At 40.1% G+C, this 27,547-nt stretch overlaps 1 long non-coding RNA gene across 3 annotated transcripts in view; it reads left to right on the top strand.

The window, feature by feature from the left end:
• The window catches only part of LOC147378590 (uncharacterized), a 333,236-nt gene that overhangs the window by 235,447 nt on the left and 70,242 nt on the right, over positions 1-27,547 (top strand). For 2 of the 3 annotated variants that reach the window (XR_015147950.1, XR_015147953.1), the window contains one exon: positions 10,160-10,550. The exons of the other annotated variant lie outside the window; for it this stretch is intronic. This is a non-coding gene — a long non-coding RNA (uncharacterized LOC147378590). Of the gene's footprint in view, positions 1-10,159; positions 10,551-27,547 lie in introns of those variants that run through there. 3 annotated transcript variants of the gene reach the window in all.

Below are 27,547 nucleotides of genomic sequence, written 5' to 3'. Positions count from 1 at the left end.
GAGATTCAACCTGGTTATACATATACAGCATTGTAAGTGTTAGTAACTCAGTTCAGTTCAGTCGCTCAGCCGTGTCTGACTTTGCGACCCCATGAACCACAGCACTCCAGGCCTCTCTGTCCATCACCAGCTCCCAGAGTTCACTCAGACTCGAGTCCATCAAGTCAGTGATGTCATCCAGCCATCTCATCCTCTGTCGTCCCCTTCTCCTCCTGCCCCCAATCCCTCCCAGCATCAGAGTCTTTTCCAATGAGTCAACTCTTCGCATGAGGTGGCCAAAGTACTGGAGTTTCAGCTTTAGCATCATTCCTTCCAAAGAACACCCAGGGCTGATCTCCTTCAGAATGGACTTGTTGGATCTCCTTGCAGTCCAAGGGACTCTCAAGAGTCTTCTCCAACACCACAGTTCAAAAGCATCAATTCTTCGGCATTCAGCTTTCTTCACAGTCCAACTCTCACATCCATACATGACCACTGGAAAAACCATAGCCTTGACTAGACGGACCTTTGTTGGCAAAATAATGTCTCTGCTTTTGAATATGCTATCTAGGTTGGTCATAACTTTTCTTCCAAGGAGTAAGCGTCTTTTAATTTCATGGCTGCAGTCACCATCTGCAGTGATTTTGGAGCCCCCAAAATAAAGTCTGCCACTGTTTCCACTGTTTCCCCATCTATTTCCCATGAAGTGATAAGGAGTACGTCAAGGCTGTATATTGTCACCCTGCTTATTTAACTTATATGCAGAGTACATCATGAGAAACACTGGGCTGGAAGAAGCACAAGCTGGAATCAAGTCAGTAACTCAGTCATGTACAATTCTTTGCTACCCTATGGACTGAGGCCCACCAGGCTCCTCACTCCATGGAATTCCCCAGGCGAGAATACTGGAGTAGGTTGCCATTCCCTTCACCAGGGGATCTTCCTGATCAGAAATTAAACCCAGGTCTGTTGCATTGCAGGCAGAGTCTTTACTGTCTGAGCCACCAGGGAAGTCCCCAGTGATAGACAGATGTATCCAAAGTTCTCATGGATATTCATCCAACAAACATTACTGAATGCCTACTATGTGCCTACTTTTGAAGGCCTAGACTGAGGATCAGGAAATCAGGAAAAGGTAATACTTGCCGTTAGGGATCAGTTCAGTTCAGTTCAGTCACTTAGTCGTGTCTGACTCTTTGCGACCCCATGAACTGCAGCACGCCAGGCCTCCCTGTCCATCACCAACTCCCGGAGTTCACTCAGACTCACGTTCATCAAGTCAGTGATGCCATCCAGCCATCTCATCCTCTGTCGTCCCCTTCTCCTCCTGCCCCCAATCCCTCCCAGCATCAGAGTCTTTTCCAATGAGTCAACTCTTCGCATGAGGTGGCCAAAGTACTGGAGTTTCAGCTTTAGCATCATTCCTTCCAAAGAACACCCAGGACTGATCTCCTTTAGAAGGGACTGGTTGGATCTCCTTGCAGTCCAAGGGACTCTCAAGAGTCTTCTCCAACACCACAGTTCAAAAGCATCAATTCTTCAGCGCTCAGCTTTCTTCACAGTCCAACTCTCACATCCATACATGATCACTAGAAAAACCATAGCCTGGACTAGATGGACCTTTGTTGGCAAAGTAATGTCTCTGCTTTTGAATATGCTATCTAGGTTGGTCATAACTTTCCTTCCAAGGAGTAAGCGTCTTTTAATTTCATGGCTGCAATCACCATCTGCAGTGATTTTGGAGCCCCAAAAAATAAAGTCTGATGCTGTTTCCACTGTTTCCCCATCTGTTTCCCATGAAGTGGTGGGACCAGATGCCATGATCTTACTTTTCTGAATGTTGAGCTTTTAGCCAACTTTTTCACTCTCCTCTTTCACTTTCATCAAGAGGCTCTTTAGTTCTTCACTTTCTGCCATAAGGGTGGTGTCATCTGCATATCTGAGGTTATTGATATTTCTCCCGGCAATCTTGATTCCAGCTTGTGCTTCTTCCAGCCCAGTGTTTCTCATGATGTACTCTGCATAGAAGTTAAATAAACAGGGTGACAACATACAGCATTGATGTACTCCTTTTCCTATTTGGAACCAGTCTATTGTTCCATGTCCAGTTCAAACTGTTGCTTCCTGACCTGCACACAGTATAATAAGGTAAACCATCAAAAAATAATGACAGTGCACTCTGGGAAACGTGATAACAACAAATGCTTGGTTTTATGAGGTTAAGTGGCTTCTAATGCCCAAGCTCTTTTTAGTTCCTGCTGCTTCTGGGCAGAGAAGGATGCTGAGTCACTAAAGACCTTGGCTAATGTCATCCTTAAGGTGAACTGTATCTTTCCAAACTCACCATATTTTCCATTTCTGCATAACTTGATCAAAATCATTCCTCCTTGTCATGGTCTCTTCCACATCTAGACATTTTCAGATGTATATTCTATAGTTTTTTTATTGTTGTTAGTCAGTTTAGTCACTCAGTCAGGTTCGACTCTTTGCGACCCCATGGACTGCAGCATGCCAGGCTTCCCTGTCCAGCTTCCTCAAACTTGTGTCCATCAAGTCAGTGATGCCATCAAACCATCTCATCCTCTGTCTTCCCCTTCTCCTCCTGCCTTCAGTCTTTCCCAGCTTCAGGGTCTTTTCCAGTGAGTCAGTTCTTCGCATCAGGTGGCCAAAGTATTGGAGTTTCAGCTGCAGCATCAGTCCTTCCAATGAATATTCTATCCTTTAGGGTAGACTGTTGGATCTCCTTGAAGTCCAAGGGACTCTCAAGAGTCTTCTCCAACACCACAGTTCAAAAGCATCAATTCTTTGGCACTCAGCTTTCTTTATCATTCAACTTTCACATCCATACAAGACTACTGGAAAAATCAGAGCTTTGACTAGACAGACCTTTGTTGGCAAAGTCATGTCTCTGCTTTTTAATATGCTGTCTAGGTTGGTCATAGCTTTTCTTCCAAGGAGTAAGCGTCTTTTAATTTCATGGCTGCAATCACCATTTACAGTGATTTTGGAGCCCCCAAAATTAAAGTCTGACACTGTTTCCACTCTTTCCCCATCTATTTGCCATGAAGTGGTGGGACCAGATGCCATGATCTTAGTTTTCTGAATGTTGAGTTTTAAGCCAACTTTTTCACTCTCCTCTTTCACCTTCATCAAGAGGCTCTTTAGTTTACTTTGCTTCCTGCCATAAGGGTGGTGTCATCTGCGTATTTGAGGTTATTGATGTTTTTTCTGGCAATCTTGATTCCAGCTTATGCTTCATCCAGCCCAGCATTTCACATGATGTACTCTGCATAGAAGTTAAATAAGCAGGGTGATGATATACATCCTTGACATACTCCTTTTCCTATTTGGAACCAGTCTGTTGTTGCATGTCCAGTTCAAACTGTTGCTTCTTGACCAGCATACAGATTTCTCAGGAGGCAGGTCAGGTGGTCTGGTATTCTCATCTCTTGAAGAATTTTCCACAGTTTGCTGTGATCCACACAGTCAAAGGCTTTGGCGTAGTCAATAAAGCAGAAATAGATATTTTTCTGGAACTCTCTTGATTTTTCAATGATCCAACAGATGTTGGCAATTTAATCTCTGGTTCCTCTGCCCTTTGTAAATCCAGTTTGAACATCTGGAAGTTCACAATTCACGTATTGTTGAAGCCTGGCTTGGAGAATTTTGAGCATTACTTTGCTAGTGTGTGAGATGAGTGCAATTGTGCGGTAGTTTGAGCATTCTTTCTCATTGCCTTCCTTTGGGATTGGAATGAAAACTGACCTTTTCCAGTCCTGTGGCCGTTGCTGAGTTTTCCAAATTTGCTGGTACATTGAGTGCAGCACTTACACAGCATCATCTTTCAGGAATTGAAATAGCTCAACTGAAATTCGATCACCTCCACTAGCTTTGTTCATATTGATGCTTCCTAAAGCCCACTTGACTTCACATACCAGGATGTCTAGCTCTAGGTGAGTGATCACACTATTGTGGTTATCTGGGTAGTGAAGATCTTTTTTGTACAGTTCTTCTGTGTATTCTTGCCACCTCTTCTTAATATCTTCTGCTTCTGTTAGGTCCATACCATTTCTGTACTTTATTGAGCCCATCTTTGCATGAAATGTTCCCTTGGTATCTCGAATTTTCTTGAAGAGATCTCTTCTGTCTTTCCCATTCTGTTGTTTTCCTCTATTTCTTTGCATTGATCACTGAGGAAGGCTTTCTTATCTCTCCTTGCTATTCTTTGGAACTCTGCATTCAGATGCTTATATCTTTCCTTTTCTCCTGGCTAATTATTTTAGTTGATTTGATTTGTTTTACTTCTAAATTCATTGAGACTTAGGCAGGTGGGATAAACCAAACTTTGTGAGTTTTGCGCCACTGGCATGTGATTTTGAGCACTGCCTTGTTCTGTTTAATTCTTGCGTTGCCCCACTGAAGTGTCAGTAGGTTATGAATATTTACAGGAGTGCATGTGAGAATAACTCAGTTTGCAAAAAGTAATCCAACATGTAGCACATAAAATTTTTGTTCTTTTGAGGCAATTTCCCAACCTATGTTCCAAAGACACATTTTGTAAAATATTAATAGATATTATACTCAAAAAAAGGATTCTTTGGTTCAGTAAGTTTGAATATGAAAAATAAATGGGCTTCATTACTCCAGAATTCTTAGAGCCTTTACCATGTTAATATACACTGTGAATTTCCAGAACATTGTATGCTGTGCTTCTCAAACCTATTTGACAATGATAACTTTAGAAATATATAGCCAATGTCCTCTTGGGACATTCCATTTTACTATATGACTGTCTCGTGCAATAGATTCTGCATGTGAGATGCCCCCAACAAATGGTTCTCCATCAGAAGAGAAACACTCTTAAAAGTAGATAGATATGTACATACTTATGGTTTACAAACCATGTGTGTGTGATGAAAGTGGTAGCTTATTTCTGTGCATTGATGAAACTTCTGGTTTACTTTCTTAAGCTCTTTACCATGTTCTGGGAAAGCGTAAATGTAAATAGCTCTAATTTTACTTCAGAAAGAGCCCTTTCAGCTCTGTGGCTGGACTTCTCCCACTTGATTCCTCTCTCCATTTGCAGCCTTTTGCTTTTTGTTAATGCTCCCCTCTTTCCTCTTCTCCAGCTGCTCCCTCTCTCTGTGATGAGATGTGGACAAGGGACAATGACTGTGAAGATGGCAAAAGCAGGCAGAGTGGGGAAAGGCTTGACAAAGAGAGCAAAGAGAAGGGGATGGGGAGTTAGGAACAAGGCCAGAGGAGAGGAGCATGGCAACCACAGGCCTCTAACAATCATCTCTAAACATTTACGCTTCATCATTTCTCCTTGTGGGCAGATGGGGGATCAAGTGGAATGCAGATCCTGTAAACCCAGAAATTAGAAATGTTCCCAAATTGCAGGGGATAGTTTGGCAACAAAGAGGAACATTGTCATCTTTGTTGCTATGCAATGAAGACTATTTTGAAAGTTCCTCAGGAAAATTCTAGCCAGACAAGCTTTTCCTTTTTGGTCGTTACTTTCCCTACCATCAGATTCTATGCATCTATAGTGTCATAGAAAGAAAGAATGAAGCTATAGTTGACCTTCTGGAGACATTCTCACTGCATTGCTAAGAATGAGGGAAAAGAGTGTGAAGGGAAGGAATAGGCTCCAAAGCTTGGAAAATCACTGATGGTTGGATCAGTAGAACATAAGAAACTGCAGACAGAAGTGAGCAGACTTCAAAAGGAAACTTTTCTTAGGATTATATTAAGATGTGAGGGACAGAAACCCCAAGGTAACAGTGGTTTAAATAAAATAATTTTATTTCTCTTTTCTGGAAGTGTGGATAGACAGTCTGGGGCTGGTATATTGCATTGCACACCGTATATATTTTCTATTCGAGACAGGGCTTTGACCTCATGCTCCAAAATACTAACATTAACATCGTAGGCAAGAGGATGGAGAAAGGAATGAAGAAGAGAGAGCAAAGGAAACAAAGGTCGATCGTGTGCTTGCCTTCAGAAAGGCTACTGGAATGACCATCCAGCATTCTGCTTACATCCCATTGGCTGCAATTGGTATTAGCCAATACCAAGCTGCAGGAGACTCTGAGGAATTCAGTCTTTATTCAGGGCAGCCATTTGTCAAGTCAAAACTTGATTGGACATTTACTGTGGGAGAAGGAGATAATGAATATTGTGGGATGTGGTAGACTATGTAATTATTCACACAAGTATTCAGTCCCTCACTTGCCACTGATATATCAGATTTGGCCACATGACTCCCTTCCAGCTAGGAAACATAAGCCAGAGCTTTATGAGTTAACCAGTCATTTACCATATCCTTTGCCATCTGCCATGCAACTGGCAGTGTTCTGGTCAGATGCTATCCCATCACTAGGTCCTGGAGGGGAGAAGACATGGAGCAGAGCTGCAGCTGGCTTATGAGCAACTTGAGTGAAATATAAACCTGAGATTTGGGGGTCATTTATTACTGCAGCATGACCTACCCCAATGGTTTCAAGTAGTCCCCAGACATCACCATCAGCATCTTCCAGGAACTTGTTAGAAATGTACATTCTCAGTGCCACCTTAAACCTACTGATTAGAAACTCAGGCAGGGTCCAGCACTCTGTGGTTTAAAAAGTCCTCCAGGGGATTCTGATATGGCTAGATGTTTGAGCCACTGTCCTGGTCTATTTTGACCAAGATGGGGAGCTGGAGATGTCTGTCTCACACATAGGCTTGACTGTCTGCTACCTATAGGTAGAATCAGGGATCAAGGGCTGCCACCTGTTCCTCATGAGAGAGAGAGAGAGAGAAGAAATAGATTTAATAATGACAAGAGTGGAAATGGCATCTTCCTGTCATTTGTTGGGACTTTAGCCCCAAGGGAAGAGACCACAGCCACAGAAGTTATGAATCACAGCTCTTCAATCCAGTGAGGAAATTTGTTATTGTAAGAAGTGGATAGTTATGCCAGTATCTTTGAAGAAGCAGGAGTAGAATTGTGCCTTCGAAATCAATTTCTCACTTCTTTGACCTTATGGCACCCTATTGTTAGGACTGGAGTGCACACAGGCCACTAAAACAACACATTGTACATGTTAAAGTAAATTGTCCTATTAAATGGTCTGTACCTGACTTTTACTATATACTATCACCTCAAGATAGTCAAGACGCCCTAGTTTGTCCTAAAACAGGGCTGACAAATTACTCTTTGAATTCTCAAATGTGCTCAGTGTGATGTGTGTGCATCCTGCAGGAAGCAGGCCTGAGGCTATTGCCAGAAACACCAGAGTGTTGCTCTGTAGGGCTAGAAATAAACACTGGACACATCCTCACAGTAAGGGGGTGCCTTTTCCACCCACTTTCAGGACTATCTGTATTATCCAGATTGCTTTGGTCTACTGGAGAGAAGTCAATATTCTAGATCTTTCCTAAGAATCCAACATCTCTTTTTTTCTATATGTTATTAGGTTAGATGATTACATGGATGGGAGCTAAGATGTCTGCTGGTATCTTGCTCTCTTAGATGTAGGTTTTATTTTAACACTGCCAGTCTAAAAGTATGAATGCCCATGGCACAGGCTCTAGGAGATGTCTGTAAAAATAAGTCTTTCCTAGGACTTTGAAGAGAAGTGCAGCCAAACCAGGGTGAAGTGCGGGAGAAGAGACAGAAGCATGTGTGAGGCCAGGACTCTTGGCATATGGTGGGGAGGTGGCACACAGCACTCCTTACTGCAAGCAGCTGATTGTATTTCCCCCTCTGCTATGACTTTGTGAGAGATTCAGGTTTCATATAAAATACCAAACAACCCTAATGGATCACAACCCTAATGGATCCCTTTCATGGATCACAACCTTGTCATGGTGAAGTGGCTTGCATAACTCAATGAAAATATGAGCCATGCCATGCAGGGCCACCCAAGACAAACAGGTCATAGTGAAGAGCTGTGACAAAACATGGTCCACTGGAGTAGGGAATTGCAAACCATTCCAGTATTCTTCCTTCAAGAACCCCATGAACAGTATGAAAGAGCAAAAAGATATGACTTTGGAAGGTGAGCACCATATGGGAAGGTGTCCAATATGCTAGTGGGGAAGAGCAGAGGGCAATTACTAATAGCTCTAGAAAGAATGAAGCAGCTGAGCCTAAGTAGAAATGACGCTCAGTTGTGGATGTGTCTGGTGGTAAAAGTATAAGTCTAATGCTGTAAAGAACAGTATTACACAGGAACCTGGAATGCTATCAAGGTAAACTGGACATGGTCAAGCAGGAGATAGTAAGAGGGAACATCAACATCTTAAGAATCAGTGAACTAAACTTAATGGACAGGAATGTCCATTAATGGACAGGGCAAATTTTATTCAGATAATTACTGTATCTACTACTGTGGGCAAGAATCCCTTAGCAGCAATGGAGTAGCCCTCATAGTCAATAAATAAATTTTAAAAATCCAAAATGCAGTTCAGTTCAGTCGCTCAGTTGTGTCCGACTCTTTGCGACCCCATGAATTGCAGCATGCCAGGCCTCCTTGTCCATCATCAATTCCTGGAGTTCACTCAAACTCATGTCCATCGAGTCGGTGATGCCATCCAGCCATCTCATCCTCTGTCTTCCCCTTCTCCTCCTGCCCCCAATCCCTCCCAGCATCAGAGTCTTTTCCAATGAGTCAGCTCTTCAAATGAGGTGGCCAAAGTACTGGAGTTTCAGCTTTAGCATCATTCCTTCCAAAGGACACCCAGGACTGATCTCTTTTAGAAAGGACTGGTTGGATCTCCTTGCAGTCCAAGGGACTCTCAAGATTCTTCTCCAGCACCACAGTTCAAAAGCATAAATTCTTCGGCGCTCAGCTTTATTTATACTCTCACATCCATACATGACCACTGGAAAAACCATAGCCTTGACTAGATGGACCTTTGTAGGCAAAGTAATGTCTCTGCTTTTGAATATGCTATCTAGGTTGGTCATAACTTTCCTTCCAAGGAGTAAGCATCTTTTAATTTCATGGGTGCAGTCACCATCTGCAGTGATTTTGGAGCCCCCCAAAATAAAGTCTGCCACTGTTTCCACTGTTTACCCATCTATTTCCCATGAACTGATGGGACCAGATGCCATGATCTTCCTTTTCTGAATGTTGAGCTTTAAGCCAACCTTTTCACTCTCCTCTTTCACTTTCATCAAGAGGCTTTTTGGTTCCTCTTCACTTTCTGCCATAAGGGTGGTGTCATCTGCATATCTGAGGTTACTGATATTTCTCCTGGCAATCTTGATTCCAGCTTGTGCTTTTTCCAGCCCAGCGTTTCTCATGATGTATTCTGCATATAAGTTAAATAAGCAGGGTGACAATATACACCCTTGACGTACTCCTTTTCCTATTTGGAACCAGTCTGTTGTTCCATGTGCAGTTCTAACTGTTGCTTCCTGACCTGCATATAGGTTTCTCAAGAAGCAGGTCAGGTGGTCTGGTATTCCCATCTCTTTCAGAATTTTCCACAGTTTATTGTGATCCACACAGTCAAAGGCTTTGGCATAGTCAATAAATAAATAGATGTTTTCTGGAACTCTCTTGCTTTTTCGATGATCCAGCGGATGCTGGTAATTTGATCTCTGGTTCCTCTGCCTTTTCTAAAACCAGATTGAACATCTGGAAGTTCATGGTTCACGTATTTCCAAGGCAAACCATTCACTATCATGGTAATCCAAGTCTATGCCCCAATCACTAATGCCAAGAAGCCGTAGTTGACCGGTTCTATGAAGACTTACAAAACCCTGTAGAACCAGCACCGAAAGAGATGTCTTTTTCATCAGAGAGGACTGGGATACAAAAGTAGGAAGTCAAGAGATACCTGGAGTAATAGGCAAGTTTGGCCTTGGAGTACAAAATGAAGCAGGGAAACGGCTCACAGAGTTCGGTCAAGAGGGCATGCTGGTCATAACAAATACTCTTTTCCAACAACACAAGAGATGACTCTACACATGGACATCACCAAATGGTCAATTCCAAAATCAGATTGATTATGTCCTTTGCAGCCAAAGATAGAGTCAGCAAAAAGAGGGTCTGGAGCTGACTGTGACTAAGATCATGAGCTCCTTATTGCAAAATTGAGGCTTAAATGGAAGAAAGTAGGGAAAACCACTATGCCATCCAGGTATGACCTAAATCAATTACCTTATGCTTATACATTACAGGTGATTAATAGATTCAAGGGATTAGATCTGGTAGACAGAGTGCCTGAAGAAGTATGGAAGAAGATTCATAACATTGTACAGGAGGCAGTGACCAAAATCATCCCAAAGAAAAAGAAATGCAAGAACACAGTGGTTGTCTGAGGAGGCTTTACAAATAGCTGAGGAAGGAAGAGAAGCAAAAAGCAAAGGAGAAAGGGAAAGATATATCCAACTGAATGCAGAGTTCCAGAACATAGCAAGGAGAGATACGAAAGCCTTCTTTTTTTTGTTTTTAAATTACTCTGTCTTCCTCTCCTCCCAGGAGATTATACCCTGACACAAAGTGTCAACATCAAGCAAAAAGCAGTGAATGAGAAGGTTTTTAAATAGTAAATTCTATATATAAAAATTATGTATTAGTTTCTGTGAATCTGATTTATTTTATTTCCCACTTTTTATTTTGAAAAATTTCAAACCCACCAAAAAGTTGCCAAAATGGTACAAGGAACACACAAATGGCTGTCACCTAGGTTCACCAATTGTGAGCATTTTGCCACATTTGTTTTCTTTTCCAGTGTATGTATATATGTTCATTATTATTTCTTGTCTGGCTGAATTATGTAAAAGAAAGTTGCACACATCATAACTCCTTATCCCTGAAAACTTCAACATTTATCTCTTAAGAACAAGAATATTTTTTCATAAACCACAACATATAATTATCAAATGTAGAAAATGTAATAATGGTATACTACTACTATCTAGGAGTTCAGCCCTGTGAGTCTATTTAAATCTTTGAAGGAAGAATCCGCATTTGGCTTTGGTTTACATAATCTAAAAATAGGATTTTACTGCAGTTTCACCAAAATCCACATCAATAGGGATGGGGGGTGGACTCAAGAAAATGCTTCCCCCCCTTATTTAATTTGTTTCATTTATAAAACACAGATACCACTAATAATATCAACCAGCCAAAGGAATTTAGCTGATGAACTATAATGTTAAAATCATTGAGAAAATACTGGTGGGGGTGTGCTCTATAGCCACAAAGATCATGCCTAGTTTGAGATAACTCCCAGGGCCACTGCATGATCTTTTGATATACTTTGATTTCCTGAGGACTCACATATAGGGACAGTACCAATCCAGCTTCTTCTGGGAGTGTGTTTATTATAGATAACCAGTTCAGAATAAGAGCCGAGATGAAGCTGAAATGGAGCTCTTTGTTGTGTTTTTAAAGGGAGAGGTGTGTGCTTATACATATATCAACAAGCAGACGTATGATGTGCAAAGCCGTTGGCTTAAGAGCATCTGTATTCCTGCATCCCAGGAATCCCAGCTCTGCCTGACAACAGCTGAAGTCCAGGGTCAACTTGAGATGAATTACACCAACATGATTGGAATACACCCAAAGGTATACCTTCTCAGTGACCCACCAAAGCCAAATCAGCACCCTGGAATTTGTGCCTTTGCTGGTGTGGTTGTTTTTCGGTGACATTAAGAGGACATCCAGTCTCTTGCCAAAAGGGATTTGTCCTTTTTATCTAGTCAGGAGAGTGCTTCAGCTATTTGCATTTCTGAATTGCTTTGCTGCCCAAGCATGCTCTGTGTGTGCTGTTTGAAATGTGTCATTGAGGCACGTGACTGCTGTTCTCAAGCTGATGTTGGACTTTCTCCAACAAATATGGATTATGTTAAAGTCGGTTCTGAATTGACGAGGATATGTTAATAACTCCCAGATGGGCATCTCTGTGCTCTCCAGCAGGGAAACGCAAGCAGTCTATGGCAGGAGCAAGTGTTTGGCAGGTCCATCATTCCGTCATTAAAGGCCACATTATTACTTACAACTGTGCTTGCATGACAATGGCTGCAATGAGCCCAGCCTCACAGTCATCAGCACAAGAAATGCGCTTCTAGGTAGATTGTTTTCCAGATAGGGGAAAATATTTTGTATGAAATCTCCCTCTTCCTAGCCCTGAATAAGATATTATGAATGAGTCAGGAGGTAGGGTGGGAGGTGGAGGGGTCTATGCTGGTCCTCAGAGACCCAGGATAAGGCAAAGATATGTAGCTGGGGATATATGTCTAAGGACCCTTGTTCAGAACAGCCCTTGCTCAACAAAGCAGCTTTTCTCAGTGGCTGTCCTGAGCTGTGTCCTTCAATGCCCACTTCCTGCCCTGGCAAGTTCCAATTGGTAGAATTAATTAACATTAGAGTTGTTTACATTGTGGGTGCAGCTTCCATTAATGGCATATTTTCTTTGTCTTTGATTCTTAAGCTATAGGATATGATTGTTTTACAATAGTGTTTTAGAAAAGGAAATTAAAGAGGTGCATCTTCTATAATTGCATTTCTAGTCAAGAAAGAAGCCGTATATTTGATGTTAAATACCCATGTGACAGGTTCTCCCCTGAAGCTCAGATGGTAAAGAATCTTTCTGCAATACAGGAGACCGGGGTTTGATCCCTGTGTCAAGAAGATACCCTGGAGAAGGAAATGGCAACCCACTCCAGTATTGTTGCCTGGAGAATCCCATGGACAGAGGAGCCTAGCGGGCTACAGTCCATGAGGTCCCAGTGAGTCAGATACTACTAAGCAACTAACACACACACCCACCCATGTGACAACTATTACCTAGGCATATGCAGTCATAAACTATGTGGCTCTTACAGTTAATTGTGATGAAATTGGATATTAAGATGAAAGGGAATAATTTGACAGACAAGAATCATTTTGGTGACCATACAGGTACGGCTGCAAATTTGTCAGATTTCAAAGTGGTGAGAGGCAACAGGGTCTCCATTTGCAGAGGAAAAACTACATGTGCATTTCTTTTACTTAGGATGTAAAATAATCTTTCATCCCAATGTATGTGTTACAGTGAGAATGACTGAGCACAGTAAAAAGTAATTGAAAACATTCAGTTGCAGATGATACACTTTCTCTTTGCTCTTGGTCCCTATTTTAGTAACAAGTAATCCAGCCACAGCAAGTCCCCTTCCTTCCCAGTCAGGCATTTTATGATGTCATTTCATCTGCATAGGCATATCTATATGTTCTCTTTTCCTTTCCAGCAACTCCAAGAAATTTAAAAATATAAAACCACATCTGCCAATACCATTAGGACATACCATTTAGGATTTCATTTTATACAAGGCAGCAGCACTAAATGCCCCTGATTCCCAGCATGCCCTGGTACTTTTTAATGCTAACAGTCGGGATTTTAAAACTTTTCATTATAAGTCATTTAAAAATAGCTTAAGATCAGCAAAAGATTTCACGGAGCTTCTGCATTGAGGCCTGCCTGGAGAGGGTTTGTATGGGTGTGGGACCATGACAGTTAACAACTTAGGTATTCCAAAAGGGTGAAGATAATGTAGCTCACAAGGTTGACCATAAGGCATGGCCATAGAGCTCCCTGAAGGCTGCAGTTTCCAGACCATCTGCATAGAGGGAGAAGGATTTTTGTCATCACCTGCCCGCAAACTATCCTAGTCCTTTGATAGTGTCATGCTTCCTTATGCATATATATATTGTCAAGTGTGACAGTCCAAGAGTTCATACAACCCTGAAAATTATGTGTTTACTGAATATGCCTTTGACTCACCCTAACATTGAGGAATGTAAAAGACAGCCCAGTGGATTCAGATCCACTAACCTCAAGGTAGGATTGTTAGGCCTCCTTGCCTGAGACACCCAGGCAATGAAAAGGGGGAAATTGCTGCTTAAAAGATACTGTTAGTTTATTGACCCTGAGTGTTTCTTAAGACTTCAAATATACTTTTGTATCATTAATATTTCATTAAAGAACCTCAGTTAATGAATTTCTGTTTGTAGAAAGTTTGGGGAGTTGGCAGGTGCAATAGAAATAGAAGATACTCTGTTTTAATGGCCATTAAGTTGAAACTTTCTGAGATACTACAAAACCCCAATTAGTTAGCTGAATATCACCAGTGGTTCATCATTGTCATTAGGTATTAATTAGGCAGCTACAGAGTGCTAGGCTCTCTGTGAAACTCACAAAAGCTACTGTCACCGTTTGGGGAAAACTTACACTTTCAGGGGTAGTGATCTTTGTTGTTGCTACATTACCATTTGTAATGAGCATTTGTGGAATGAAGGACTTGGTATTTGAAAGAGCTTTACAGTCTCTAATTATAGCTTCAGTAGCTCATAGCACACAATGTTACATTTACAGGAAAGGAAACCAACTTAGAAAGAGGTTATGTAGCTGAGCAGACATTGCCGTCAAGGCTTTTTGATACCCTTTTAAATGTTATGTCACCTTTGACAGAACACACCCTGACAATTCAAAACAATATAAAAAAGGCGAGTTTGAGAGAGACCCTTGTGTAAAAGAACCGATGGTATTAATCAGAGATCAACAGAGAGGTGAAGGGGCGAGTTTTCTGATTTTCCTTCTCTACCTTTTACCACATAGGACAATATTCTTCTTATAATGGCACTCAACTTTCTGGATTGTTAAAAAGAAGCTTATAAGAGCAATTGAAAGTAATATGGGCTTTTTAATATTGTGACACTTAATGCTACATAAAACCTTTGTTTCCTCCAGGTTTATTGAGCTGGTGTATTAGATTTCCCGCTGTATGAGCAGGAAGATTATGGTGGCTTAGGTCTAAGTATACTTTGGGGAGGCATTTTGTATTTTCTCTATAAATAGTCTTTCTAAAACAACACAATTGTGTAACTATTAATGTTTATATTGCATTATACATCTTCCAAAGTTTACTATGCATAGTAGAGAGTATGGTAAATGAAGAAAATGCTTTTGTCTATGAAATAGGCTGGAAATTGTCATTATCAAAGTAAATCTATTTTACTTATTATTTCATCAGTAGGATTTTCATGCTTTCGTGTATTACATTATTATGTCTGTAAGCTTCTAGGGGCTAGAATTTGTATGTATATATACATACACCCACCTGCATGGATGTGCTACAGCAGAACTGAAAGACTAACTTTAAAATGAAAATAATGACATTTAGGTGAATCCAAAATGGGCAGAAAAACTTGAAAAATGTTAGTTTCAAGTATAATGGTTTTTATAGATTAAAAAATTTGATTAAGAGGGCTATTGTTCAGAGCACACATCAAAGCTTATTTTTTATACTGAAATAATTTCTCAAGCTTAATGAAACTAACCATATCATTAATTCCCGTATTAAAGGTACAGAATCACTCTCAAAAGTGCAGGGCAAGTTATAGCCCTGCGAAAGTACAGTACAGGTTTCTACTTGGCTTACACTTTTGTTCCTTTTCCTGGGGAAACATAATGAATGGTGAAATTGCTTTTCTTTGTATGAGTGATTTAATGAGCAATTTCTTCAGAATTTATATGAAAAGGGCCCCATATCTAGAGCTACAGGTCTCCCCTCCCCCGAGCCCCTTTTCCTTCCATACGTGAATAGACAGTTTCATTATATTCAGAAACATACGAGAGGGAAACCAATGGTGAGGGCTGTTACATCGAAAGAAATGAAAGATTATCTTCTCCAAGCAGGAGAAATTAGATGTATCGGGCCTACCTTTGAATCAGTCTTAGCTTCAGATAGAACATGACGTATGGGTAATCTGCAATTTGCTAGGGGCATTGTTAGCATGCTTTGCCTCCGGGGTAGGATTTTAACCAGGCCTCCAGCAGCTGTGTGTTTGGCATCGCAGCCGCATTAGGTATACAGAACCCCCCTGCTATTACCCTGGTGAAACCCGTGCCAAGGCCCCTGGTGACACGATAGAGGTATTAGGTCAGATGAGTTACATTAAGTGGCAAGTGATAAATTCAAGATGACAATTCAAAACAGCAGTGTTTCTTCTAGTAATTAATTCCAGTGGTGCCTGAGGTGGAGCTTGGTTGCTACCACTGGTGTGGCAATGCTGCGTAGCTAATGAGAAAACATTACAATGAGGATTAGGGGCCTGTGCATTCTGGCAGGCTGAGGTCACTATGATTAGGAAATATTAACACAGACTTACTGTGATAAATCATATACACTCAGGAAAGTTAATTTTTATTTTATTCATGTGAAAACTGGTAAACACTTTACAGTGTGGTGATTCACTAAGTGGACTGTGGGGGGCGGTGAGGCATTCCACCCTGGGTCTGGGTCATCCATCCCCTCATGGGACATTGGGATGGTGGCAAGAGGGCTTGCCAGAGCCACTGGCCCTTTTTTTTTTTTTTTTCCTGTCTGTGGGCATCATGTCTTTGGCACATAAAGATGCTATAAAATGTTAGGGCTGTTTTACTTGCCTAAATGTGACTTGATCAAGACCTTTTGTTATGTGACTCATCCTCCTTGCTAAAGAAATGACTCCGCACTGGTTGTAGGGTGGTCTTGTCAGGCAGCGGACAAGGAGTTTACCTCCTCTTTCTAACTCCCCAACTAGGGTGCCTTCGATTTCATAGTACTATCAAATTTTTCAGAGGGCCTGCTCCCATTTATTCTCACTGTCAAACGTAGTGGGAGTGCTGCCACTCCAGTCTGGTAAATGAGAAACTTGAGGCCAGAGTGGTGAAGGGAATGGGTCAAAGTCACAGAAAAGTTGCCCATGTTGAGCCTAGAACTCGGCACAAAACACCTAGGATGTTGCTCTGAAAGTCTTATAGAGGAGGAAGCAGAACCAACAATCAAAGCTGTTTCCTCTAAAATTCCCAAAGAATATTCTGCTGGGCACCCTTTTGTGCACACACATGTTATGTGTGCACGACCATACATACATGCACACACATGCACACAATAGGAGCTGATCACTAGTGAAGGACTTTTAGTTTGAACAACTACAGATGTCTTGCAGTGTATTGGATATATGGCCTATAAAATGCCTTCTAAACACTTTGCCTTTGGCACTGAAAAATGAACTGCTTCTAGAGGTAAGACTGTGTCCTTATCACCTGCCATAAATTGGCTCTGGTGTTTGATACTCAAGTTCAATATGTGCTGTGTCCCACAGGTATGTGTGTGAGTGAAGGGAGATGAGTAGAGAGGCCATTAGGAACACGTGTTCTATGAAAGGTTGATGTGCTACCAGACACTCACTCACATCTTTATGTCCTGAGCTGCTTAGTTTATTAAGAAGTCGATTACATTTTAGAGAAAATAAGAAAAACTGTAAATGTGGTATATTTTCTTATTTTTCTGAATTCTATGTAACACATGATATTGATCTCACATTAATGACAATGAAATTTACCTAGCTCCATTTTCTAGGATGGAAGAAATAATGGAGTAAGCGCTTACTCCATGATATTAGAAGAGGGAAGCTCAGTTTCAATGAAGTAACAATTAAAAACCACTCATAATGTCTATGTAACTCTTGTCACTTTTGTGTATAAGAAACTTAGGACAAGTCAGTATTTAGCACATAAATCTAGCATTTCTTTACCTGTTTTGAGTTGATTTGAAAAAGCACCAGAGTTTCTATAAAACGTTTTCTCAACTCTGTAATTGAAGTGAGAAAAAATGAAGCTCTCATGAAAATGAGAGATGCCCATCTTAGTAAAGGAGCAGGTAGAATGGCCAACTCTGATCACTGGGTTGTCCGCAGCAGGCAAGAGTGGCTAAACTGTGTGATGAGAGGCAATGGAGTTGAGGAAACGCAAATGGTTTTTATCTTAATTTTTTAATTTTAACCTTGAAATAGTCCAATCTTTTTGCTTACTTAAGTTTTCATAGTTGAACAACAGAATGGTGCAAATCATTTTCTGGAGACTAAAAATTTATTAAAAACAAAAATAAAACTTCAGAAATGTTTAGGAACTCATAATTCAAAAAATATAACCTTAAATTGACTTTCATTTTAGGTAAGGAAATAAGACTATATTTTCTTTTTAAGTGCTTAAAATTATTTGGTTCAATTTATATCATACTGTTTAATTATCTAACTTTATCTGTAAGTTCACAGTTAAGAATTTAAAATATTACTTTAGTAAAGAGAAAAGGAGGTCTACTTGTCAGACTTTGGATGGCATATTCTTTTTTTTCCAGTGACAAGTCAGAAAATAAAAGATTTCTAATGTTTTGAAGCTTGTCACATGTCTAGATCACTAGAAAGGTTTTGCTACTTAATACAGTGCCACGTTTTACATAGAAAAGGTTCTAGAACAAAACTGTTATTTCATCTGGATTCAAACGTATTTCTCACCTTCTGTCTAATCATCTTTTTTGAATTAGGCACTTGGGTATTTCATGCAAACCTGAAACCTGTTGGAAACCAGGGCTATTTCTATTTCATTTCTGCCAAGCTTCATGTTTCTCAGTCACATTTTAAAACGCTTTCTGTTCTGCTATGAAAGGAAGAGCACTGACTGGGAGCCCAAAGATCTGGGTTCCAGTTCTGGCCCTACCTGTGTGTCAACTGTGGGCCTCAGTTTTCTCATCTATGAAGTGAGATAGGAGGTTTCCAAACCTGTCCTCGATTATATCATATGTACGTGGAAGGCTTTCTTTTTACTTCTTCATAAAAACTGAGAGAGTCTTTAAATTGTTAAAGTAATTTGTGCTGGTTTTAAGAAGCCAAACAATATGGAAATATAAAGAAAAATTTTGATAATGCTCCACTCTCTTTGACTTAAAATAGGTTTCTCCCTCACCTAGAAAGATGTCCAGAGGTAAGACGTCCAGGGCTGGTGTAGTAGCTCCAGCATGTCATCAGGAATTCAGGCTCTGTCTCTCTGTTCCACTATCCAAGTTCATAACTGCCATCCTCAAAGTCGTCTCATGACTCAAAAATGGCTCTTGGAGCTCCATCCAACAGAGAGAAACTCAAGGCCAGAAGAAGGAAGAAAGGCAGAGGAAATAAAAAAGATGTAGGGGATTCCCTCCTATATGAGTTAGCTCCCTTATTAAGCACACAATTTTATCTACATCTTATTCACTGAAATTGAATTATGTGATCATAGTTGCAACAAATGAGACTGGAAAACGCAGTATTTTATTCTGAGTGATAAGATGCCTAGATAAGAACTAGTTATATTAATAATTCTGAGGAGGAAGAAGAGCATGGCTGAAAGGAAGACAATTGGCAGCCTCTTCAGCAGTGCCTATCTTTCATGGTCACACAAACATATACAAATGTGCAGAGTTTCATTTGGTGATTCTTTGGTGGTTATTTATTAAAATGGATGGGGTTGTGTGTGTTTTGTATAACTTGCTTTTTTATCTTGATCTATTATCAATATCCACCCAGGTCAATGCATTGAGATTGGACTTATTCTTTTCAATAACTATGTAAACGCCTATAATATGGATTTATCCTAATATATTTAACCAGTCTCCTACTGATAATTCAAACTTCCTGTTATATATATATATATATATATATCAATCAACATTTTTTGGTTATATATATATATATCTTATTTCATCTGGATTCTTACATTTTAAAAATTATGAATGCCATCATATACACAAATAAATATATAAAATGTATATACTCTATTTATAGAATAATAAAACAAATGCATGTGTATCTACCACTCAGTTAATAAAAAATAATTATTTAAAATATAATTATTAATTATATAATTATTTTAAAATTATTTAATTATCAGTTCAGTTCAGTTGCTCAGTCATGTCTGACTCTTTGAGACCCCATGAATCGCAGCATGCCAGGCCTCCCAGAGGCCATCACCAACTCCTGGAGTTCACTCAAACTCACGTCCATCGAGTCAGTGATGCCAACCAGCCATCTCGTCCTCTGTCGTCCCCTTTTCCTCCTGCCCCCAATCCCTCCCAGCATCAGAGTCTTTTCCAATGAGTCAACTCTTCAAATGAGGTGGCCAAAGTACTGGAGTTTCAGCATTAGCATCATTCCTTCCAAAGAAACCCCAGGGCTGATCTCCTTCAGAATGGACTGGTTGGATCTCCTTGCAATCCAAGGGACTCTCAAGAGTCTTCTCCAACACCACAGTTCAAAAGCATCAATTCTTCGGCGCTCAGCCTTCTTCACAGTCCAACTCTCACATCCATACATGACCACTGGGAAAACCATAGCCTTGACTAAACGGACCTTTGTTGGCAAAGTAATGTCTCTGCTTTTCAATATGCTATCTAGGTTGGTCATAACTTTCCTTCCAAGGAGTAAGCGTCTTTTAATTTCATGGCTGCAATCACCATTTGCAGTGATTTTGGAGCCCAGAAAAATAAAGTCTGCCACTGTTTCCACTGTTTCCCCATCTATTTCCCATGAAGTGATGGGACCAGATGCCATGATCTTCGTTTTCTGAATGTTGAGCTTTAAGCCAACTTTTTCACTCTCCTTTTTCACTTTCATCAAGAGGCTTTTTAGTTCCTCTTCACTTTCTGCCATAAGGGTGGTGTCATCTGCATATCTGAGGTTATTGATATTGTTATTAAAAATAATTATATCTGTTTTTAAAACCCCTGAACTATTCACACATACCATACCTCTCCTTCTTTCCAAATCCATTTTCTTGAATTTTATCATCCCTTTGCTTTTCTTCATAATTTTACTACAGATAAATATACTCTTAAAAATTATTTGGTTTTGCTCATTTTCGTACAAGTATATCAATGAAGTCATATTGTATGTATGCTTCTGTGACTTTATCTTTTGTGCCATACTTTATGAGATTTATTCATGCTGAATGCATGTAACTGCATTTTACGTTTCACTCATGTATAGTAGTAGCCCATTGTACGAATACACCACTATTTATCTTTCCCCCTGCTGATAGACATTTGTTTCCATTTTTATTGCTAACACAAAAAGTGCTCTTTTATCCATTCATGTTTGTTTTTATTTTCTTGTGTATATATGCAAGAGTTTCTCTTGGTTATATACTCTGGACTATAGGTCCTAAGTCATAGGGTATGTATATGTATTTTCCCAAAAAATAGTTATCCCAAATTACACTGACAGTGTGTAAGCATACCTGATGTTTGTTATACATCTTTGTCAAAAGTCGGTAGTATCAGACTTAAGTTTTTGCCAGGCTAGATACAAAATTATCTGGAGGGCTTATTAGAAGTTCTTTAAATCTAAAGACATTGATTGAATAGGCCTGATTTGATCGTTTTCTGGAGGGTCCTAGCATCTGTATTTTAATAACTTCCTGTTTGATTCTGATGATCAGCCGTGTCTGGAGCATCTAGTCACAAGGCTAGACTGACCTCTAGGACTCCTTATAGTATGACTGTCTCCAGATTCTCTGTTGCCTTTCATTCCCACAATGATGCCACCATCTTGGTCTTAGAGTCTTTCTCTGCAGAGTTCTTTGCATTTCCATCTCCCCCTCTTTTCCACTTCCCTAGCGAACATACAAGCCCTGAATCAAGTCCTTATCATTTTGTGCCAAGATCAGAAATGACATCGAAGATGGTTTCATATACAGAATCTGGAGTGAGTCTGGGTTCAAAAACTGGCTCTGCCTCTTACTAGCAGGGTGAACTTCAGTCAGTTACTTTCTCTGAGTCTCTTTGTCTTCAGTTATAAAATGAGAATGATAACACAAGTACTTATCACATGGGAAATGTGTGGGTTAAAGGAATTACTATATATAAAGATCTTAAGATGATCCCTGACACAGGGTAAGCACCCAATAAAAATTATATAGTAATAACAACAATAATTAATATTATTATAGTTCTTATTACTTCAACAGCCTCCTGAGGAGTATGGGGAATTTGAAAGAGAGAGAGCCTTATTGACAAGCTCTCTTCTAATTTAGTTCTCTTTACACCAGGATGCTAAATAATCTCTACCAGCACTATTTCACCATATTCTCCACTGTTCAAGAATGTGCAGTTGTTTCTTTTGTGTGTCTTGGGGAAATACTCATCAAATGCTTGTGGAAACATCAGTGGTATGAGGCTTTTGCTTCATTCGAAAGAAGCAGTTTTTCCTTTTTCTTTCTGTTTCAGTGTAGTTTGTCTCTGATAATACTTAACAAGTGTTTTAGGTAAATTGTATTAGTTCAGTTGCTTTAACAAAGACCAAAGTGTTTGAACAAGGTAGGAGTTTACTTGTATTTCACTTAACACCAAGATTCTAGGCAACCTGAGAGATCATTTCATGAAGATATACCCTGGTGCCATCCCTCTTGTTACTATACCATTTCCTGGTGCAGGAGCCAGCAAAACATTTTTATAAAGGGCCAGAGAGTAAATATTTTAGGTTTGAGGAGCCAACTGGTCTCTGTTGTAGCTACTCAATTCTGCCACTGAAGCACAAAAGTAACCATCATCAGTACATAAATTAAAGGATGGGTTATAGTCCAATAAAACTTTATTTTTGAACACTGAAATTTGAGTTTCACATAATTTTCATGAGTCACAAAATATTATCCTTTTAATTTTAAAACTGCTTAAATATATAAAAAACATCCTTAGCTTGTAAGCCATATAAAAACAGGTGATGTATTTGGATATTGGACCATAGCTTGATGATTCCTATCACAAGGAGTTTAATCTGCAAGATCAAATGTAGTTCACCACGACTATACTCATGATCCAGCCCCAAAGAAATGGGGACAGAGGCAGCAAATGACAATCACCTTCCTTTAAATAGATTCATAATTTACCTACATTGCTGGCCAATTCACAGTCATATGGACTTACCTCATTGCAAGGGAATATGGGAAATATAGTGTCTAGTTGGGCTGCCATGTGCCTAAGCTAAAACTTGAAGGGCTTTAATATTAAAAGGGAAGGGAGGGAGTATGGATACTGAGGGGCAATTAGCAACCTCTGCCACTGCACTTGGGAATTGAGTTGGAACAATAACAGAAAGATTAACTCCTAGACTTGGGGTCCTTTGAGCTTTGTCTTCTTGTCATTGCCAAAAATGAGATCTATGATGCTCAGTGATTATAAAATAAATCCCCTTCACTGTCCATGAGGCAGACATGATGGTTGTAGGACTCAGGGGGTAAAGTTTGCTGGTCGTCTAACTTGTAACAACCACTATAGAACATTATCAGTATTATCAAGCTACTTGGCTTTTTAACATTAAAAATAGATGTCAAAAATCACAGCAAAGTTCTTTTTTTTACTGGTTTTTATTTTCCCCTTGCATTTTTTAAGTTAATAAGGTTGTTTGTATCTGGTAAATCTTAATGTAATCATAATCCAACATACCTTGTCTAGATGTTAACATTAAGACTGGCTGAGTTCCAGCCCCAGATTTTCAGTTCATGCTTGAAGCAGCAAGGGCAGGAAGTGTATGCCCACAGAGCCTAGTAGCTAGTATCTAGTTAGGATAATAGCTCTGTAGATAGTCTCAACCTGCAAACTTTCCATCTGACAAGATATAAAGATAGTTTATTAGCTAGGTACATTGCTACCCTGAAAATGCTAAGGTCCTGTTGGTAAGAGGAAGGAGATTAGTTGTTGGATGGACAATTCACTGTCTCTCCTGACCAATTCAATTGCTGACTTTGAAACAGATTTATTGAGCACCTGTTATGTGCAGGGCACTTCACTGAGTCCTAGGAAGGCAAAATTTAATAATATAAAACATCTGCTTTTGCAGAGGGAGTAGCCTAGAAGGGGAGACAGATTAGCAAACACATAATGATCATTTAGTGTGATAATAGTAGTGTGTGTAAAGGACAGAAAGAGTTGAAAGCAGGTAGTTTTGGGGAAGGTGAGAAAGGAGGTCAGAGAAGAATTAGTAGAAACATTGGAAGGAGAATAGCATCACTTTCTCCAGTAAAATCTGGTTATAAATGGAGTAGCATCCTATCCTGTGTGTATGTGATATGAGAGTCTGATTTGATGTGAGAATGACCACATCAAATGTGTGGGAGAGTGCACATGTGCACAGGTGTGTATGTGTGTACTTTCAAGTGCCAGGAACTGTATCATTTTCCCTAGGAGTCTGAGGCTTACTTCCTGCAGTTGGTATTACATGTACTTACCATGGTGCAAGAGCTTCTCCCAACCACAAAAGCCAGGTTCATAAGATCTATCTTGTCAAAAAATACGATTTGTGTGTGTATATATATATATGTATCATATTTTTGACAAGATATATATATATATACACATATATACACATATGCATGGAATATACATGCTCATTCCTCTTATTTAGTGCTCACTTGGTAAGAGGAAAATTACATACATTTGTTAGGGGGAATTATAAGCCAGAAAGTTCCCTTTTTATTTCTCAAATTTAAATGGCTTGGCTATTGTTAACGTGGCGGTATTTCTTTTTCATTTAACTGGAATGCTGCCTGTGTTTGCATACTGGACTTAGACATCATGGACCCCCAACAAATTTTAAAAGCAAGAAGGCTTGCTTGGAAGGCTTGGAGAATATAGAAACGCTGAGAGATGACAGGCTTTTGTGGCAGCGGAAGCTAGGGAATAGATAATTACATCGTCTCTCATTCTGTTCCCACGTGGACTTGCTTAAATGTCATTTTCAACGGCAGGTTCTCAGTCTTTCCTACCTTGGAAACCTTATTCAGCTTGTGCTCAGATCATGAGAGGGGCACCTGGCCCAGAGTTTGCTCCATGGGGAATTCCCATTCAAGCATCGCCGGTCTTGACCTGGCTATTGTTGTTTGTGATACTTACTGGTAAAGTTTCTCAATCAATACAGCATCAGCGGAAGGAGCTCCTGGGAATGGAAGCCTGCAGCCGCGTACTTAATCTTGGAGCCAGCTTGTGCTCTCTGCTCGGCTGCTAAACTGGGTAGTTGGCCTACTTGATGTGGCATTATTGCTGCTGAGGTCAGATGTGAGTGGCTGGGTGAGAGCTGATGAATGGCTGTTTGCGCTGAAGCGCCTCTCCCGCCCACCAGGAGACATTTAATAATGATAGACCATAACTGCACTCACACAACAATCTGTGCCGCTTGTTTGTGAGTCTTCTGGGCTGGAGGTGTTGCGGGATTGGCATTATTATGGAAGGAAGCTTTGAAAGAGGCGGTTTTTTGGATTAAACATAGAAGGAGCAGGGAGAGGCTTAGGGACTATTGCAGTATTTTAAATGATTGCAAATGAAGTTTTCTCTCCCTGCTCAGAGAAGGCAGCTATTACATACACATTCCATCACTTTACATTGTCCTTCCTTTTCCTGTTCACCCTTTGTTTTAGTATGATTTCTAGACAGTGTGAAAAAAATGGGATATTAATTTTGCTAAAATGGACCATTATGATATGTTCATCATTAAGGGAGTAATTATTCAGAATGTGAAGAGTGGATTTAGCAGTTACCACCCACTAATATGAAGGAGAAATGAATATCTAAATAATAGTTGAATGTGCATTCACCCCCTATGGTTTAAAATATAATACTACAAAGCCTGAATAATTCTAAAATGGTCGTCCTGCAAGAGGTTTCAGTGTGTTATTTATCTAGCTATTTCCTGTTCAGTCCAATCCTCTTTTTAGTAATCAGACAAAGAAAAAATAAAAATGCTTGGTGTGACCTAAATATTCTGTCTGTTATAAATGAAAGCAGGTTTCTCTAAATAAATAGACTGCAAAATATTATCAAGAAAATAATCAAAAGTGTAAATGTTGGGTTCAGTCAGAGTCTATGCAGAATCAGAGGGTTTCATTAAATATTTGATTCCATGACAACTGTCTAATGAACGGGAGAGTGAGGTCTGGCTTTTCTGAGGTGTTATTAGCTTACCAAGACTTTGGACTGTGCATTTAGAAAAGGTCTGTGAATAATGGTTATATATTGTGAGCAGAGCCCCCGATCTATTCATTCTTTTATTCCAGGACAGTGCACAGTGCCTCCTGCAAAGAAGGTCTGCTGTAAGTATGTAGAGAATGAACAGCAAAGGGAAGATGAAATGAAGTAGAGGGTGGTTTGAGGACACATCTTCTGGGAGTAAAAGAACTGATGCTGTTTCAACTCTGCAAGGTCATATTTTTCCATCTTTCTAGTGCTAAGGATAGGCTATACTAATATTAAACCACTAATATTTGGTCTGAATGTGGTAAAGTAATTTTTTCAAATATTTAAGGTAGATTTCAGTTCATCTTTATGATTGTACATATTTGTGTAGCAACCAATCCTTCAGTTCAGTTCAGTTCAGTTCAGTCGCTCAGTCATGTCCGACTCTTTGCGACCCCATGAATCACAGCACACCAGGCCTCCCTGTCCATCACCAACTCCCGAAGTTCACTCAAACTCATTTCCATTGAGTTTGTGATGCCATCCAGCCATCTCATCCTCTGTCTTCCCCTTCTCCTCCTGCCCCCAATCCCTCCCAGCATCAGGGTCTTTTCCAATGAGTCAACTCTTCGCATGAGGTGGCCAAAGTATTGGAGTTTCAGTTTCAACATCAGTCCCTTCAATGAACACCCAGAACTGATCTCCTTTAGGATGGACTGGTTGGATCTCCTTGCAGTCCAAGGGACTCTCAAGAGTCTTCTCCAACACCACAGTTCAAAAGCATCAATTCTTCGGTGCTCAGCTTTCTTCACAGTCCAACTCTCACATCCATACATGACCACAGGAAAAACCATAGCCTTGACTAGATGAACCTTTGTTGGCAAAGTAATGTCTCTGCTTTTGAATATGCTATCTAGCTTGGTCATAACTTTCCTTCCAAGGAGTAAGTGTCTTTTAATTTCATGGCTGCAACCACCATCTGCAGTGATTTTGGAGCCCCCAAAATAAAGTCTGACACTGTTTCCCCATCTATTTCCCATGAAGTGATGGGATGCCATGATCTTAGTTTTCTGAATGTTGAGCTTTAAGCCAACTTTTCACTCTCCTCTTTCACTTTCATCAAGAGGCTTTTTAGTTCCTCTTCACTTTCTGCCATAAGGGTGGTGTCATCTGCATATCTGAGATTATTGATATTTCTCCCAGCAATCTTGATTCCAGCTTGTGCTTCTTCCAGCCCAGCGTTTCTCATGATGTATTCTGCATATAAGTTAAATAAGCAGGGTGACAATATACAGCCTTGACGTACTCCTTTTCCTATTTGGAACCAGTCTGTTATTCCATGTCCAGTTCTAACTGTTACTTACCAATCCTTACAAATCTGTAAAGAAAATTTAACTTTTCTGTTTTCTGTAACTGACACAGTCTTTTTCACATACTCCCAACCTTCAGTGTCACCAGAGCAGAGAAGAACACCTAAGTCCAAATTGATAAACTCAGTTCCAAGCAACAATTTCAACAGACTATGTAGGTATTGCAGATGTTCTGATTTTATACTATATTTCCTCAGATACAGCTTTGTGAGTGTCTTGGAAGGAAAAGGGCTTACACAATCTCCTGGTGGTGGGAGAGGAGGTGTCTTTGAATGACAGGCTTAGGTCACTGAATTACCCTCTAGCTCCTGAGAAATGGATCAGTCCATGTCCTCCAAGTCTCTGGGTGCCCAAGTGACATCCAGTACTGACTTCTGCAGCAGTTGTGAGCTTGTGGCCTGTTCACTTGGCTCCATCT

Source organism: Bos grunniens, chromosome 2 (assembly GCF_055505025.1).
Source record: "Bos grunniens cultivar Pamir isolate PY7600 chromosome 2, Bosgru_T2T1.0, whole genome shotgun sequence".
NCBI lineage: Eukaryota > Metazoa > Chordata > Mammalia > Artiodactyla > Bovidae > Bos > Bos grunniens.
The sequence above is the reverse complement of the archived record's forward strand: the minus strand, read 5'-3'. Positions and strand labels throughout refer to the sequence as shown.